We start from the raw sequence: 15,801 nt of genomic DNA, 5'->3' as shown, positions 1-15,801 counted from the left end.
TATGAACTCTTTGTCTGGAGGAACCAGGTGATTCGTACCCAGAAGTACTGTACCTGCTGCCAAGACCCAGAAAACAAACTCATCTGTGAGCTGCTCTGTGCAGCTATGTGCTAGTTAGAAAGAACAGTTAATACGCAGGGGATATGCTTGCTCACAATCAAAAGCCAACAGAGATATGTGGAAAGATACTTTATTATCTCTAGTAAGCTTTGCATTGGATCTCATTTTCCATTATCGCTTTCTACCTCCAATACATCCAGTACAGCCATTTGCTATCCTGTTCTGATGGATCTAGCTGACAAATACAAATATGTTTTCCCCTGTGGCTTCAGCAAATTCTTGTTGACCACAGCTTTGACAGACATACAGCTGGTCTATAGGAATGTGGTTGTGCATTTGGCCATGCATGAAGCTGCTGTTAGCTGTATGTGGACACCAAGGCTGACTTAAGCTGATGATTCATGTATCATTTAAGATGCTGTCAGGACAACATTGACGTGGAGAAAAGCAGAGGGGCTCTTCTAAGCTTTTCTTTCCTGCTCCTTTGCCTTCCCCTCTTTAGATCTGGAGAAAACATTCCTATATTGCTGTTGTTGTCCCAAAACTTGGGTTCATCATCCAATGTGCAAAGAGTCAATCCACACACAGAGTGAAGGTATTTCTTTTTATTACATGTGTACATATATACGGGTGCTTATCCCAAGACAGCACACCAAGGCTCCACATCAATGGTTATTTATACACAAAGCATTAACATATTCATCTTCCTAATACATATACATTGCTATTCTATTAAATGATTGGTTAAAATCTCTTCACCTAGCAAGTGAATTAGTACACGTTTTCTTCTCCACCCTTTTCTTTTGAGTCAGTGGTATAATCGAGGTAGGTGATCTGTGAGTCAATGGTCACAATTTCCCCCTGCCAGAATTGCCTTTTCCCCAGTTTCTTTCTTCTTTTGGCAAATGTAAGCAGTTCTTCATGTATTGCTAATTAAGCAAGTAATTCATCACTTTATACTTCTCCTTTAGATAAACATATACAAAGGCACATTGTTTTGAGACTTAGTTCTGTAATTTCCTTAAGTCTGGTAGAGTTAATTTCTAACCCACAGTATTTTGACTTTGCTATGGAGAGATAGATCTGCTAGATGAAATATATGTATTTTGCTTGCTTACTTTAAACCAAAAAAGCTCCTTGACTTGATTCGCGGTGTGGCCAAACAAAGGTTTGCTTTAACACATGATGGGGAGGATATGTTACAGGAGGTGAAAGGAGGGGCTCGGTGAGCATGCAATGGGTTGTCTTTGTGAAAGCAGTAGCTTATGCTGTAGCATAACCATGCTGTAGCAAGTCATGCTGAGTGATGTAAGCAAAACGATTGGAAGTCTGGTAGACAAATGGTTGTTCATAACTTTTGCCATGCATTGACCTTTTGGAAATGACCTAGATCAGTCTCTCTAGGACACCTGGGGAAGGCTGGTCAGAAACAGTAAGGCCTGTGGATGCCTTAGGACCCTGACACCAACTTCTCATTGCATCTCAGATGAAACAGGGGAGAAAGGGCTTCGTCATTGCCACTAGTCTGAGATAGAGATTAGTCTTTCAAGCAAGAGAATAGCCCTTTTTTCTTCATCATGCTTTCCTATTTGTGCTTGTGAAAGGGAAGGTGTAGTTTCTGAGTGGACTAGTTTTAAAGAGAGCTATATAAGTTATCACCAGTCCTCAAGGAATAATACTTATGGGCCAGGACTGCCTTGTTCAAGGCATTTTGCAAACATTGAGAGAGTTGGGGCTGTTCAGCCTGGAGAAGAGAAGGCTCCAGGGTGATCTTATAGCAGCCTTCCAGTACTTAAAGGGGCCTACAGGAAAGCTGGAGAGGGACTTTTTACAAGGGCGTGTAGTCATAGGACAAGGGGCAATGGATTTAAACTGAAAGAGGGGAGATTTCGATTAGATATAAGGAAGAAATTTTTCACTCAGAGGGTGGTGAGACACTGGAACAGGTTGTCCAGAGAAGTTGTAGATGTCCCATCCCTGGAAGTGTTCAAGGCCAGGTTGGATGATGCTTTGTGCAACCTGGTGCAGTAGAAGGTTTCCCTGCCCATGGCAGTGGGGTTGGAACTAGATGATCTTTGAGGTCCCTTCCAGCTCTAATCATTCTATGATCCTATGAAAACAATGGCCTTTGCTCCAAATTGGTACTCTAGGATCAGCTAAGATGCTTTTTAAACATGGGACTGGCTTTACCAGTCTGAAGAGCAGAACAGGACTGTGCATTCTCAGTGTCTTTCAAACCTGATTGCACTTCTTGAGGGCCTCAAATGGCAGCTTCCACTCCTCCATAAAAGCTCTGTCTTTTGTAGTTCCCCAAAATTTAGTAGCGGTGCAACTGTCCATTCAGAGCACAACCAACCTTCTCCTTCAAACCGATTTCTTAACCTTGTGCATCCTAGGAACTGGTGCAGATGCACAACTGGATCTAGAAACAGGCTCATTGTGTCAGCGCGGCTTTGCATCTCAATCCATGTCTCCTGTTGTGCAACTTTGCAGTTTGAATGCAGGCATGTATTCATATGGTCAGATTAATCCCAGTTCTGGAGCTGATGTGGCCAACAGCAGCCCAAGGCTCTCCTCATCGTGCCTCATTGGTGGGTGCTGATGAGCCCTGTGATATGGAGAGCTTGATTTACTGACCTGGAGTGTGCTAGTGGCTGAGTCAAAGACAAAAAACCCCTACAAAAACCAACTGTGAAAACAGTGCTTGTATTTTCAAAACTAATTAATGATTTTGATAGACAGTTTCTTCCTAGATAGCAGTTGTTTCTGCCAACTATTCTTTGATTATGAAGACCTTTAAAGGCATCTCTAACCAGTTTAAGAAATAATGATGGCGAAAAAATGAACTGCAGGTACACTTCTGGCCTTCATATTTTAGCCATGTAAATTAATCTGTCACTGCAGTACCTCCCTTCTATTCCTGTTCTTGCTCACCTCTATGATCCAGTCTGCCTCATTGTCACAACTGAAGCAGCATATGAGAAGAGGGAAGAAGAAAGCATTCATAGAATATGTGACATCAGTGTTCTCTGCTTGCGTTTCCTAATCATGCTTTTTCTGAAATTCTTACTGTATTCTGCTTCTAGATTTTCTACGAACTGTTTTTCTACATAGATGACGGTTGTTCTCACTTTGCTTTCCTGTTGTTTTTTTTTTTTCCCTCTTTATGTATGTTTTGTATCTTAGAATATTTTTTTTTAGTTTGTGTGCATGTGCAAACGTGTTTACAATTTTCTTGGGAGTCTTTCATCAGAACCTATTATCCCAAACCTATGTTGTTGCTATGTAACGAAGCCGTGCTGCTGGTTCGACATCTTTTTTTTTTATTCTTTATCTCTGTGCTTCTTTCAATTCTTAATTCTCTCTCTGTCCTTCTCCCAGATCTTTCTGTATTCTGTCCTCTCCCCTGAAGAAGTCCAAAAGGCATACATGACACACACATGCGCGCACACATACACACACACAGATGCACACACAAACACAAAGAAACACTGGGGTAAAAAATTACTCTTAATTCATCCCATACTGTTTGGTGACTTATTTATGTATTTTCAAGGTCTCTCTTGGAGCTGAGAAATAAGGCATGACAAGGTGTGTGTTATGCTGAGATAACACATACCTTGGGGGAAGTGTGAAACACAAGGCAAAGAGGAACGCCTTCAATGACCCAAGATGAGAGTTATCTTGTGCTAACACACACCTAGATGTGTCCCATTATGACTGTGAAGGATGAGGATAGAGGGAGTGGAAATAAAAGAAATCCTAGAACTTAGATTCCTTTTATTGTTATTATTATTTTTAAGTTAATCTGCAGTATGTCCTTCTGTCATTAAAAGGAGAGTAGGATTCCAACCAATAATCCTGTGGGAAGTCCATTATAATCTGAAGTAATATATACAAAGACGATAAAGCCAGAAGGGACACTCACATTTACTCTTACTATGGATAGTTTCATACCACAATTTATTAAATGTCACCAAGTTACTCAGCACTGGATTCAATGTATTTGATTACATACCTTCCCAAAAGGCATCTGTACTACTTCTGAAGACATCAAAACACAGGGAATCTATTACTTACTTGGGTAATTTGTTCCAATAGTTTATGACCCTTACAGTTAAAAAGTTATGCCTTCCCCCAAATTTGATTGTCTGGCAGTTTGAATGTGCCCAATCATTTGTGCTTGCTCTGTCATATTGCATTAGATTAAACTACATATCCTACCTTGTCCTACCTATGTTGTAATAAAGTCACCTTTATTACATTTCAGAAAAATTTCAGAAAAAAAAAAAGCTTTCATTTCAGAAAATTAACTGAATTGAGTTATTTTAATCCTTCATTAAGGACATGTTTTGAATCTATATGACAACTTTTGAGACTTCTTTATCCATCGCTTTATGTCAGCACCTTCATTTCTCAGAACTATCGTGATTCATCTCAGTAGTACCATTTACAGAAAACATCATTTCGTAATCCTTACGCCTAGTTCCACAGTTTAGACACTGAAGGAAAGTTTATGTATGCAGATTACAAATAGGTTTGAAAAAATCAACATGGTAATCCATGATGAGTTTCTGGTTTTCAAGTGTTCGGGGTCTTTTTTCTAACAAAGGCAAAAAGGTTTCGGACCTTCTTTTCAGAGGTATGACCTTGGCATGTGTTGCAACAAAACTTATTTTTGTCTGGCCATCGTTTTTTGAGACAGACAGATGAATTCCCTGTCCTCATCATTATTTACCACCCTGTCAATCTCTGTGCCACCTGCAGATTTAAGCTGTTTTATTTACTTCCAGATCGTTGATGAAAATATTGAATAATGCTGCACCAATTACCAAGTTACATTAGAAACAGCTCTCTCCTAAATCCTAAGATGATACAACATTAAGTACTGCATTTTGAGATCTGACAGTTAGCCAGTTCTTAATCCATTTAGCATATGTTTTATTGATATTGTACGCTGATAATTTTTAAATTAGGCCATTGTTCAGTACGAAGTTAGATATTTCCAAACATATATGAAAAAAAGACAAGTTGAAAGGATTCTTACAGTTTATTGGCCCTTCCAGCCATCCTGAAAAAAAAACAAAAAATCAACCTAAGAGGCTCCATCTACATTTATTTGCTTTAACAAGTTTCTTTTTCTTCCTAAAACATTAAGCTTTTGAAGCCACTCAAACTTGTCAGAGATTTAGAGAAGTAGGCTGATCCAAGTAAAAGGTAAGAGAAGATTGCTGTGGTCTTTTGGTACATGAACTCGTCTGATACGACATGCAAAATCCTTCTAAGTGTGACCTTAAAAACTACTGGTTTTCTGTGTGACTTGACTGAATTGAATTCAGTATTTGTTGCAGCAAATTGTGCTCAATGCCCAGTAGAAGAAAATCCTTAGATTAATAGATTTTAAGACCAAAAGGGTGAATTATGATTATGTGCTCTGATCTCTTTCACAGCGCTGGTCATGGAATTTTAGCCAGTAATTCTTGCCTCGGGCTCAATATCTTGTGATGCATCACAGCCCATTACTACAGCAAGCGCTGGACTTTTGTGTTGCCTACCTGAGAGTCAACTGTTTTCAGTATAAGTTTAGAGGTAACTTGGGAGTGGTTATGGAAATGGCTGTGAAATAACATATACTTTAGTATTTCCTTTTTAAGGGAAGGTAGAGTATTTCATATTCCTTTATAAATATATATAAAGTACCCATATTACATAGAATCATAGAAACATGGAATCATAGAAGCATGGAATCATAGAACAGCCCAGCTTGGAAGGGAGCTCCAAAGATCATGCGATTTCATATTTTGTGTTAAGGGGAACATAGATAAGATTATTTAGCACTTTATCCAATTGCATCTTGAAAACCTCCAGTGATGGAGACTCTATGGATTCCCTGGGGAGGTTGTCCCAGTGATTGAGTGCTCGCAATGTAAAAAATTCTTTCTTATATCAAGATGAAACTCCTCCTAGTGCAATTTGTTCCCATTGCCCCTTGTATTCTCCATGTAGCTCCTTGTGAAGAGAGAGCCTTCATCTTTTTTGTAGTTGCCTTTTAAAAATACAGCAATACTGTGAGGACGTCCCCTCTGAGACTTTTTTTCTCCATGGTGAAAAGACCTAACTCCTTCAGTCTTTTCTCATAGGGTGGGTTTTCCAGTCCCTTTGAACATATTTGTGGCCATCATTTGGACCCTCTCCAGTCTGTCTCCATCTTTTTTTGGACTGTGGAGACCAGAGTTGGACACAATACTTAGGTACCTCATGACAAGTGTTGAGTAGACGGGCATGATCACATCTCTACCTCTGCTAGTAATGGCCCTGCAGATGCAGCCCAAGATTCAATTTGTTCAATCTGCCTTTTCCACTGCAGCAGTGCACTGCTTACTCATGTTCACCACTGGGATCCTCAGATCCTTTTCAGCAAGGTTGCTCCCCAGCCACACAGATCCTAGCCTGTACTGCGTTCTTTGTTACATCTTCCCAGGATGTAACAAAGAACGCAGTACTTTCTTTTACTTTTTTTTTTTTTTTTTCTTCTCCATTACAGCTCCTTGATTCTGAAGAGATAGCATGCTCCATGCTCTGGCTGACTGAAAAGCTTGAGGACTTGACATGGCTCAGGGTATGTCTACACTGACAATTTAGTTTAGATCAGGAGTGTACTTCTGAAATGACCTTCTGGATCTGTCTCTATTACTGCACTTTGCTTCACATCACAGAGTGAGTTTGGAGTGTGTGAATGGGAGGAACCTTTTTGGACAAAACTGACCCCAGTAATGAACCTTAACAGAACAGTTAATGTGCTCCTGTAGCTTGTGTTCACGAGACCTGCCTAGGGCTAGTCTGAATAAAAACACCCAAAGTGACAGATGTTTAGTGTGGATAAGGGGCCCTCAGCAGCAGCTGATTCTGCATATGTATCCAAGTTGTATCACTCTGCTTAATGTAAACGCATCCTCAGGTATCTCCACATCACCGCACCCTGTGCAATGAATGGCTCTGAGGCTAAGCACACTGCTTTGCAAACAGCAAGAGTCAGCCCCAATCCAGAAGCACTCCTTTGGCTTTATCTATAAGTCAACAGGACTGGTTGGGCTCAACCTGTGCTGAGAGGAACCTACTTTGAAGTCAACTGCAGGGCATCTACAGCCTGAATAATTATCTCATCAATAAATGAAAGCTTAATTTTTTGCTGTGGTACCTTTCTATCCCCAGATAATATATAGTTTCAGACAACAGCTCTTCACTGTCATCACCTTTGCTGTGCCACAGACAGGAAGCTGGGTACTTCCATTGATCTTATGCACGAATACACACATCTAGACGCTGTAAAGTTGTTCTTCCAGATTAAAACTTGATGGCACTGACTGGCAATGTCCTAGGATACTCAGAAACTTGTTTCTAATACCTGCTTTTCACATGAAAAAGAGAAAGACGAAAGGTTGGGGGTCTTGGAAACCTGGAAAGGAATGAGATTTTTAATCTCATGGTATCTTAAAGCTATGATTTCAGTGGTCAGTGAGTGTCCCATATGGAATGTGTTTCTCAGCTCTCTATTTCATAGGATATTGGGGTATGCATCTAAGCTGACACCCTGGTTCATAGTCCCAGCAGTTCATCTCCCAATCATCTGGGCATGTGTACTGATCAAACTACATACACTAGTAAGAGATAGATGGAAATTTTGATGCTGCGAGGAATGTGCTTTGTGAGCCAGCCGAGGCTTTGAGCATTCAGTGGGACTGATGTACCTTGTGTAACACACAGATAACTGCTAGCAATTTTTCTGACTGCCCTTTCCTCAAGGACGATGAACTTGTTATTGTTTCACAGAGAAAAATTTAGATCTCATATACTCCTTTTTTAGTTCTTTGCTTGATTCTCAGGGTGCTGGTCAAGATGGCAGCCTTTGCAAATATGAACAGAGGAAAAACACAGTAGGGATGTAATGAAATGAATTCTTCGGTGTGTAACAGTAACAGATTTTATACCAGTCCTGCCAAAGCCTCTCACCATGAATGATGTATACAACATCACTAACTCGTATTCCCAGCAACCTAATACTTAAATTCTTCTGGACATGATATTGGAAACAGGACATGCTAAAGGGTGGTCATTCTACTCACTAATAATGCTGTATCCATTATTATCTTCAAATGCCCCTTTTAGAACTTTGCTGATCCCGTTGAATATTCTGGGTAGCTGAGTTTTCAAAACATATTCATTCCCAGTAGAGCTCTATGCTCTGTTGATTGGCTGCCTCCTTTCCTGATCACGCTGTGAACTTTAGTGGATGAAATTTTATACATAATCATGCTGCATTCTTTGCTGATTGAGCTGCCTATTATCACTGTTTATATAGCTATTACATTCTGCGTTTGCCAGTCCAGTTTCAAGCTTGTTTTTCCCCCAATATATTATGCAAAATAAACTGAACAGGAATTACAGTATTTCCAACCTGCTGTGTCTTCAGAATCTAAGATAGCAAAATGCTTAGGTTTTCTTTCAAATAGTGGGATAAACGATTCTCCAAAGATTGAAGCTGCTGGTTATGGAAAGCTTTTGCCACTTACTATATGCAAAATAGGGAGATTTACAAAGAAACTGATTGCATCTTTATTTGCTTTATCAAAGAATCTAAAACCATAGCTGAAACTATAGAAAATGCACTTTAGTGGTCTTAAAACAAATGATATCCCCAACAGATTTGTCGACAGTTTAGCACATAAGCCCTGGCTGCTGAAGCAAAAAGCATCTGGAATTTCTACTGCTAGAATATGTACCTTAATAAGGAAAAGATTCAAAAGTTCAATGCCTGAATTGTACAGCTTGGTCAGCGGAGTTTTGCAGCTGAATAAGCGTTGTCTGAGCAGCTGGCTTTGCCAAAAATAAATAAATAAATAAGGGGAATGAATAAGCTCGCGCTGAAAAATACGAATCTTCCCTAATAATAAAATATGCAAAAATGATAGTAAACTCTCTCCATTTATTAAATTAAATTATGCATCTCAATCAGCAAAGTGTGCAACAACTGCACTCAAGAAGGGCGTTGCTAAATCAGGGGAAGATACAGCCCAATCAGGAAAATTTAACAACTTGATCATTAAATTAGGCAACACTACCAGAACCAAGGTAAATAAAAAGGAAATAAACTGTGCAGTCTGGTCTTTGCAGCCTAGAACAGTGAAAGGGAGACTTAAAGACAGCATTGGGTAATAAATAGGTCAGTCTCCTGGGGAACCAGAACTTTAGGTGATGTAAGTGATTATTGCTTTAATGAAGTCACTGGAGCTGTATCTGTTCTTCTGAAGTAAAAACCTGGTGCAACAACTGTGTTGTGACTTTCTTTATAAAACATCAGTTCCTTTGCACTCTGATGATCACTGCTACTGCTACCCACTCCCATCAGGAGCCTATTGCGATAGGCACTATAAAAGTAAATAAAGGATTGAAGTTTAGTTCTTTCTTATGTAGTAGAGCTCTTTTATGCCTTTCCCCAAATAATTTTCTGTCAAAAAATAAAAAAGCTAAAAATGTTGGATGTATCAATTTCAATGTAAAAATCTTCCACCAGTGCTATGTGAAAGATCAGCCTTCGTGCTCAAATGGTTTCTACCAGCCTTGAAACAGATAAATCTACAGGGTAGTTCCATGTAGGTGTCACAAATGGCTACAGAGGGCTAAAAGGTAAAAGGGGAGAGTACTGAATACAAAGGAAAAGACAGTGACTCTGAGGTGGTGATTCGTGGAAGTGAACAGAAATTTGGGTATGTACTTGAATGGAAGAAGGGACAGTCCAGGCAGGCCTTGCTGATAATTTTGTAGCCTCTCTAATCAGAGTATCTGTTGTAGGACGGTGTGTCTGGATGGTGATTAGAGGGTCCTTGGATGTTACGATGAAGAGAAAATAATAAAAAATAGATAAGTTTATATCAGGCCTTGTATAGCAGTGAGGCTTACGGGCCATATTGCCAATAAATATATTACCCTAATTTCTAAGACAGATCTGACCTGTTAATGATGGCTGCAAAGTGAACACGACCTGTACCACAAGAGGCACCCACTTCTCCGGAAAGTTTGCAGTCTGCTACACAGATCAGATGAAAGGATGAAAAGATACGTGGCCAAATCGAGGAACAAGTGGAAGTCACCATCAAAGCCACTGAATCACGCTGACCTTACTTGGTCACAAACTTTCATAGTCCTGTAACGCAGTACTTACTAGATTGCTTTTCACTAACCTGTGTCAATTGTTAACTGTCAGTTGTCCTTGATCGGCATCCTGTCCATTTGTGAGGACTGGGAGCCTGAATATTTACCCAGGGCCTTTGGTGGGTGCATATGAGTTTTTCTAGCCTGTGTCAACACGTCAGTGCTATTATCTTTACCTGTATCAAATAATCTAAAGGCAATCTGTTCTGAAATCATGTCTCCATTCTGCTGGGTAGACATATGCTTAGTCAAATCCTTGAGGAAAGCTGCCACTAATACAGTGTACGGAGAAGCTGAAGTTACTGAGCATTACAGGTGTTTATTTAACCTTGGCATACATGGGAAAACTATAATGATTTGTTTTGTACCTGAAGCCCCAGAGAGGATTATGCTGCCCGTCTACTGTCTGTATGTGAGGTGTATGAGCAAGGCAACTTAAAAGCCACAGCCAATTCCTGTGCTTCATCAGGATCAAACATTCCCATTAAAATGCTAACTTTTAAACATTAACATTAGTCTGAAATAATTATAGAATAATGCTCTCTGTGGCCATTATATCCTTAAGCGAGACGAGGTAATTTCTGCCGTTAGTGTTCTCAGCACTACTTTTTCAGCTTTCTTCTTTAACAATTCTTTTCAATAAATTCAGTGCTCTTGAAAATCAGATACTAATTAAAACAGCCCAAGAAGGCAGGTGCTACAGAACACTAAAACACAGACACACATAAAAATGTGCACACACATGTACACACGCATATACACACACAAAAGTCTGAACACACATGAGAATGCAGAAGCTCTTCTGAGGCTTTGAATTCTTGTTGATTTCAATGCATGTCAAATATTACAGCTCATGGCACCATAAGAGAAATGTGTGCACAGACTGAGTTCAGTTGCCATAAAGTGGCAGATGTCTGAAGGAACCATTGTTTCAGGAGCTAACAGAGATGTAATTCACAGGAGTTTAACAGGGCTTTGAGAGGTAAAATGTCCTTTCATTTTCTGCGGGTTTCCCGTGGTAAATTGCCATTCTGCTCCCACTGGAGTCTATAGGAAGGGAAATATCCAGCACCTCTGGGGCAGGGCTGGGTGCCCGGGAGACATCGATTCACCAAACGCGCAGGCATGTTCTTCAGAGCCATCGACTTCAATAAGAACTGCCCACTTGTTCTCAGCTCTTATTGAAGCCGATGACTCTGAAGCACATGCCTGCGTGCTCTGTGGAGATAAAACCTGAGGGGCTATCATGTTCTGAGGCTGGTTTGGGTACAAGTACACAGTCTCCTTAAACTGGCTTAAAAATCCCACAAGACATAGATACACACATTTCATCGCTTTGTCATGCCTTGGAAATCAATGCATCGGGAAACAAAACAGCTTCTCTACAACGTGGGATAATGGATGAAAAGGTAAAACACGTATGATATGACACAGTTTTACCAGAAATTATTCCTTAAGGAGCATTTGCCTTTACTTAATGTTGCAACCACTTGTTATTATAAGATTTGGATGTTTGTTTATTCATTCACTTACTTATCGGAGGGTATTATTATTTAATTTCTGAAGTGTTGCACTAGGGACGTAAGGGATTGAGGAGCCTTTGCCCTTTTTCTAGATGCAATAAGAGGGCAATTTATAAATACATTTGAGGAAGGATACTTCAAAAATGTAAAATGTTTCATTAAACAGAAACTTATCCCAGCTGTTCATTTCATTTTTATACCTTTATACAAAAAGGAAGCTGCTGCCGATAGCTGTTCAAGGCAGCTGGTGTCTTATTTGAGGTTGTTAGTTGTGAATGGACGACCATACATGCCCATGTATTGGGCAGAGTTTGTAAATCCTCCTCAGGCTGGCTCTCAGCTTTGGAAACATCTGCAGACTTTTATAAGCTCCAGCTCACTGTCGTGACTGAGTCTTTTGCAACCATTAATGAATCGAATAGCCACACCACAATATCATTAGTGCCACAAGAGAGGGTTTAATTCATTTCACAAATTTAGATGTTTATGTATGAGGTGGTTGGTTCAGGGTTTCCTTACAGTCAATAGACAGAAATAAACATATTTAGATCATGTAGATATAAAACATGCTGTAGGAGAACTGTGCTCTTTTAAAAATCGACTTCTCTACACGGACACAAAAAATCCTCCATGACAGCCACTTTGGAAGAAAATGGTCAGAGTTAATTTTTCAATAAAAACTCTTTGGGAGGAATACAAATAAATTATGCTTCCCTTAAACCTCTTTTCCCTTCTACCCCTTCCATACATACACTCCGAAAAATCCTTTGTACTATATGGGAAAACTTCCTATATTAAGGGAGGATTGTGATGAACATTTTGACCAGTTATGTTGCTTATCATCTTGTTGGTCAGTTTATATACCGATATAACCGGCATGAGGTCTGCCACTGTTTCAGGACTTTACGTTTCTTATTACCAAATGTTATGTGTTCTGTTAAACTTTTTTCTGCACGTCATAAAAATCCACTGAGTTTACTGGTAGTTGACCGTGTTCCTAAAGGTAAACTTCTGGTTTCAAGGTTCCTCTGAATGTAAGTTTCTGCTACCCAAGTATGAAAAAGCGTTGACAGAATTTGTAAAAAATAATTTTAGTTGACCACCTAATTAAACGTTAGCTTTCTGAGTCCCCACAAGGGGGCTGAATCCTTGTTATTCAGATACTTTTTGGAGTACTAACTTTTGGGTTTGTAATTTGGTAATATTCTTTTAGCATAATATGTGTGAAATTTTAATGATGTCCTCAGCATTCATGTATTGTACATTTAGAAGGTCTTTTTTAAAACAGATACTGCTCTGAACAGTAATTTATTATTACAGTACCTCAGAAGCTGTTTCTCAGAAATACAGAGCAATTTTAAAAAGGAATAATTATTCATATTAATTCTTGTTTGACCATGTCCCTTCCAGTATGAAAAAGCATAATTACTTTATTTTTTCATGTGACCTAACCTCAAACTGTCTTTAGAAAATATTACTTTTATAAAGTATGTATGCAATTTCTTTAAAATATATTGTTAAGATGTTTCTTTAATGAGAATCTGCGTGCAAAATTTATATTGCATGTTACTATCATTATATATCTAATTGGACAAGTGCACAGAAATGGAAAATGGAATTTTTCTGTAAGCTGACAAAAAGCGTGTATGTTTCCAGGTGTAAAGTATTTAACTGTATTAATCTGCAGCTGTATAATGGTATTGCCCAGCCAAACAGGCAGTCTTAACAGTCATTGATAATTAATCTTGCAATTTAATTCTAAATCTCTGCATTTACTGTTCCATTTTCTCTATTACTGAATGTTATATTTCCTTCTTAGAGCAGTCCCTGTGTAAGTAGTACTTTTCACGTAAGTACTTTACTGTGGCATATAAAGAATAACATGCAATAGCATCATAAGATACTAAGGATAGGATTTATCTCACCTACCTTTAGTTGCCTAAAAATTGGGTACTTGTTCTAAGCTAGATAGCTGGGCTGTCTTTATATTCAGTGGAGAGAAATAGGCACCCTCAGAGACTGATTTGTCCTGCCTGTCTCAGACATCTGGCTTAAGTTGGGACAAATCACTATTTGGAGTTGTCTGTTTTTCTCTGCTGACTGCAGAGAGACCCTAGGTGATTATTTTAGGCCATTCACCTTTCAGACAGCGAAGGTTAGTTGAGATGAATCCTATCTCTAATTGTGGAAACCCAGATGGCAGGGGAGTGGGAAAAAAAAAAAAAAAAGAGAAGATGAAAAAGAGAAATATACCACCAACAACTAAAATATGTTTCTTGCATTTATTCGAGAAACGTCAGACAGACATCGTATTTAAAACCAGTGCATGACGTTCTGCGCTAATCATGTAAAAGCCACAGCAAAGAAAACAGCATTCTCTATGTGTGTGGATGTGTGTAAAGGGACTAAGCAGTTTAACACATGCTTATGCTTCCAAAATATCTTTTGGATTGGACCCAAATTAAATTTAGTCAGGCCCAAACACCTGCTTAAGGCTGTGATGACACTGCCATATGGTGGGTCAGTTGCTGCACACATGCAGACATGATCAGGTTTATTTGGTCTGTTCAAGTGCTAATAACCCAGACACCTATCCGGGACCCAGAGCATGTTTTTGGGGCATGAGATCCATAAGATTCACAGCTATGCTTCCCTGAGGTAGCTAGCCTACAGCTATCTTAGTCTACCTGCCCACGCTGTAGGAACATCTTGCTTTGTGGAAATGCCTGAGGGCTGACTTGTACTGCCTCAAATCGCAGCAACACAGGGTGCAAAAAACTCACTCACTTCCCACTTCTTCAGCTTCACTTCTACCTCCATGCCAAGGTACAATTCTACCAATACGTGCAGTGTGGTACTCAATGTAATCTCATACACATGTTCATTGTGCTGGTTTTGGCTGGGATGCGGTCAATTTTCCTCTTAGTAGCCAGAATAGTGCCGTGTTTTGGGTTGGTGCAGGAAATGGTGTTGATAGCGCAGGGATGTTTTGTTACTGCTGAGCAGTGCTTATGCAGAACCAAGGCCTTTTCTGCTCCTCACTCCACCCCACCAGCGAGTAGTGCCCAAGAAGTGCACTTGTGGGGGTGCACAAGAATTTGGGAGGGAACAGGGAGGGAACACAGCTGGGACAGCTGACCCCAACTGAGCAAAAGGATATTCCATACCATGTGTCGTCATGCTCAGCATATAAAACTGAGGGAAGAAGAACGAAGCGGGGCACGCTGGTAGTGATGGTGTTTATCTTCCCAAGTACTCATTACACGTGATGCAGCCCTGCTTTCCTGAAGGTGGCTGAACACCTGCCTGCCAATGGGAAGTGGTGAATGGATTCCTTGTTTTGCTTTCATTTTACCTATTAAGCTGTCTTTATCTCAGCTCATGAGTTTTCTCACTGTCTCCCTTCCAATTCTCTCTCCCATCCCACCGAGAGGGGGGAGTGAGCAAGTGGCTGTGTGGGGCTTAGCTGCTGACTGAGGTTAAACCACGACATTCATAAAACCTGAAAAGGTAGAATAAGTACATCGCAATGTACAGGCTTCGAGGTTTCCTTTGTACTATTTCGGGTCTTCTACCAAGCACAAAGGAACCAGAGTGCAATGTCACACTCCCACCCAGGATGGCAATGTCAGGCACTGTAGCATGATATGAAAAAAAATGATCAAAGCACTTGGCCTTTACAGAAAAAGACTAGTTTCAGCAATGTTTTTTAAGAAAAATAAGATAATTAAAAAAGCGTGTTCCTCTTGGACCATAATTAAATGCAAGCACAATTATAAGACCATGTAAAAATAGGGGAAATTATTTAAAACCAGTTAATTCAGGATTTGGAAGTAATTTGCATTTCACAGACTGAAAAAAAGCCACAAAGACAACCCTAATCTGGGGTATATTTTTATTGGTATATTTATTAAGCTCTAAAAAAAGAGTTGCATTTCAAAGATTAATTAAGTTGTAGTGAAATATATTTACAATAGTGTAATTTCATTTTTTTCTCTGAAAATACAGA

The sequence above is a fragment of the Tauraco erythrolophus genome, chromosome Z (assembly GCF_009769465.1).
Source record: "Tauraco erythrolophus isolate bTauEry1 chromosome Z, bTauEry1.pri, whole genome shotgun sequence".
NCBI lineage: Eukaryota > Metazoa > Chordata > Aves > Musophagiformes > Musophagidae > Tauraco > Tauraco erythrolophus.
The sequence above is the reverse complement of the archived record's forward strand: the minus strand, read 5'-3'. Positions refer to the sequence as shown.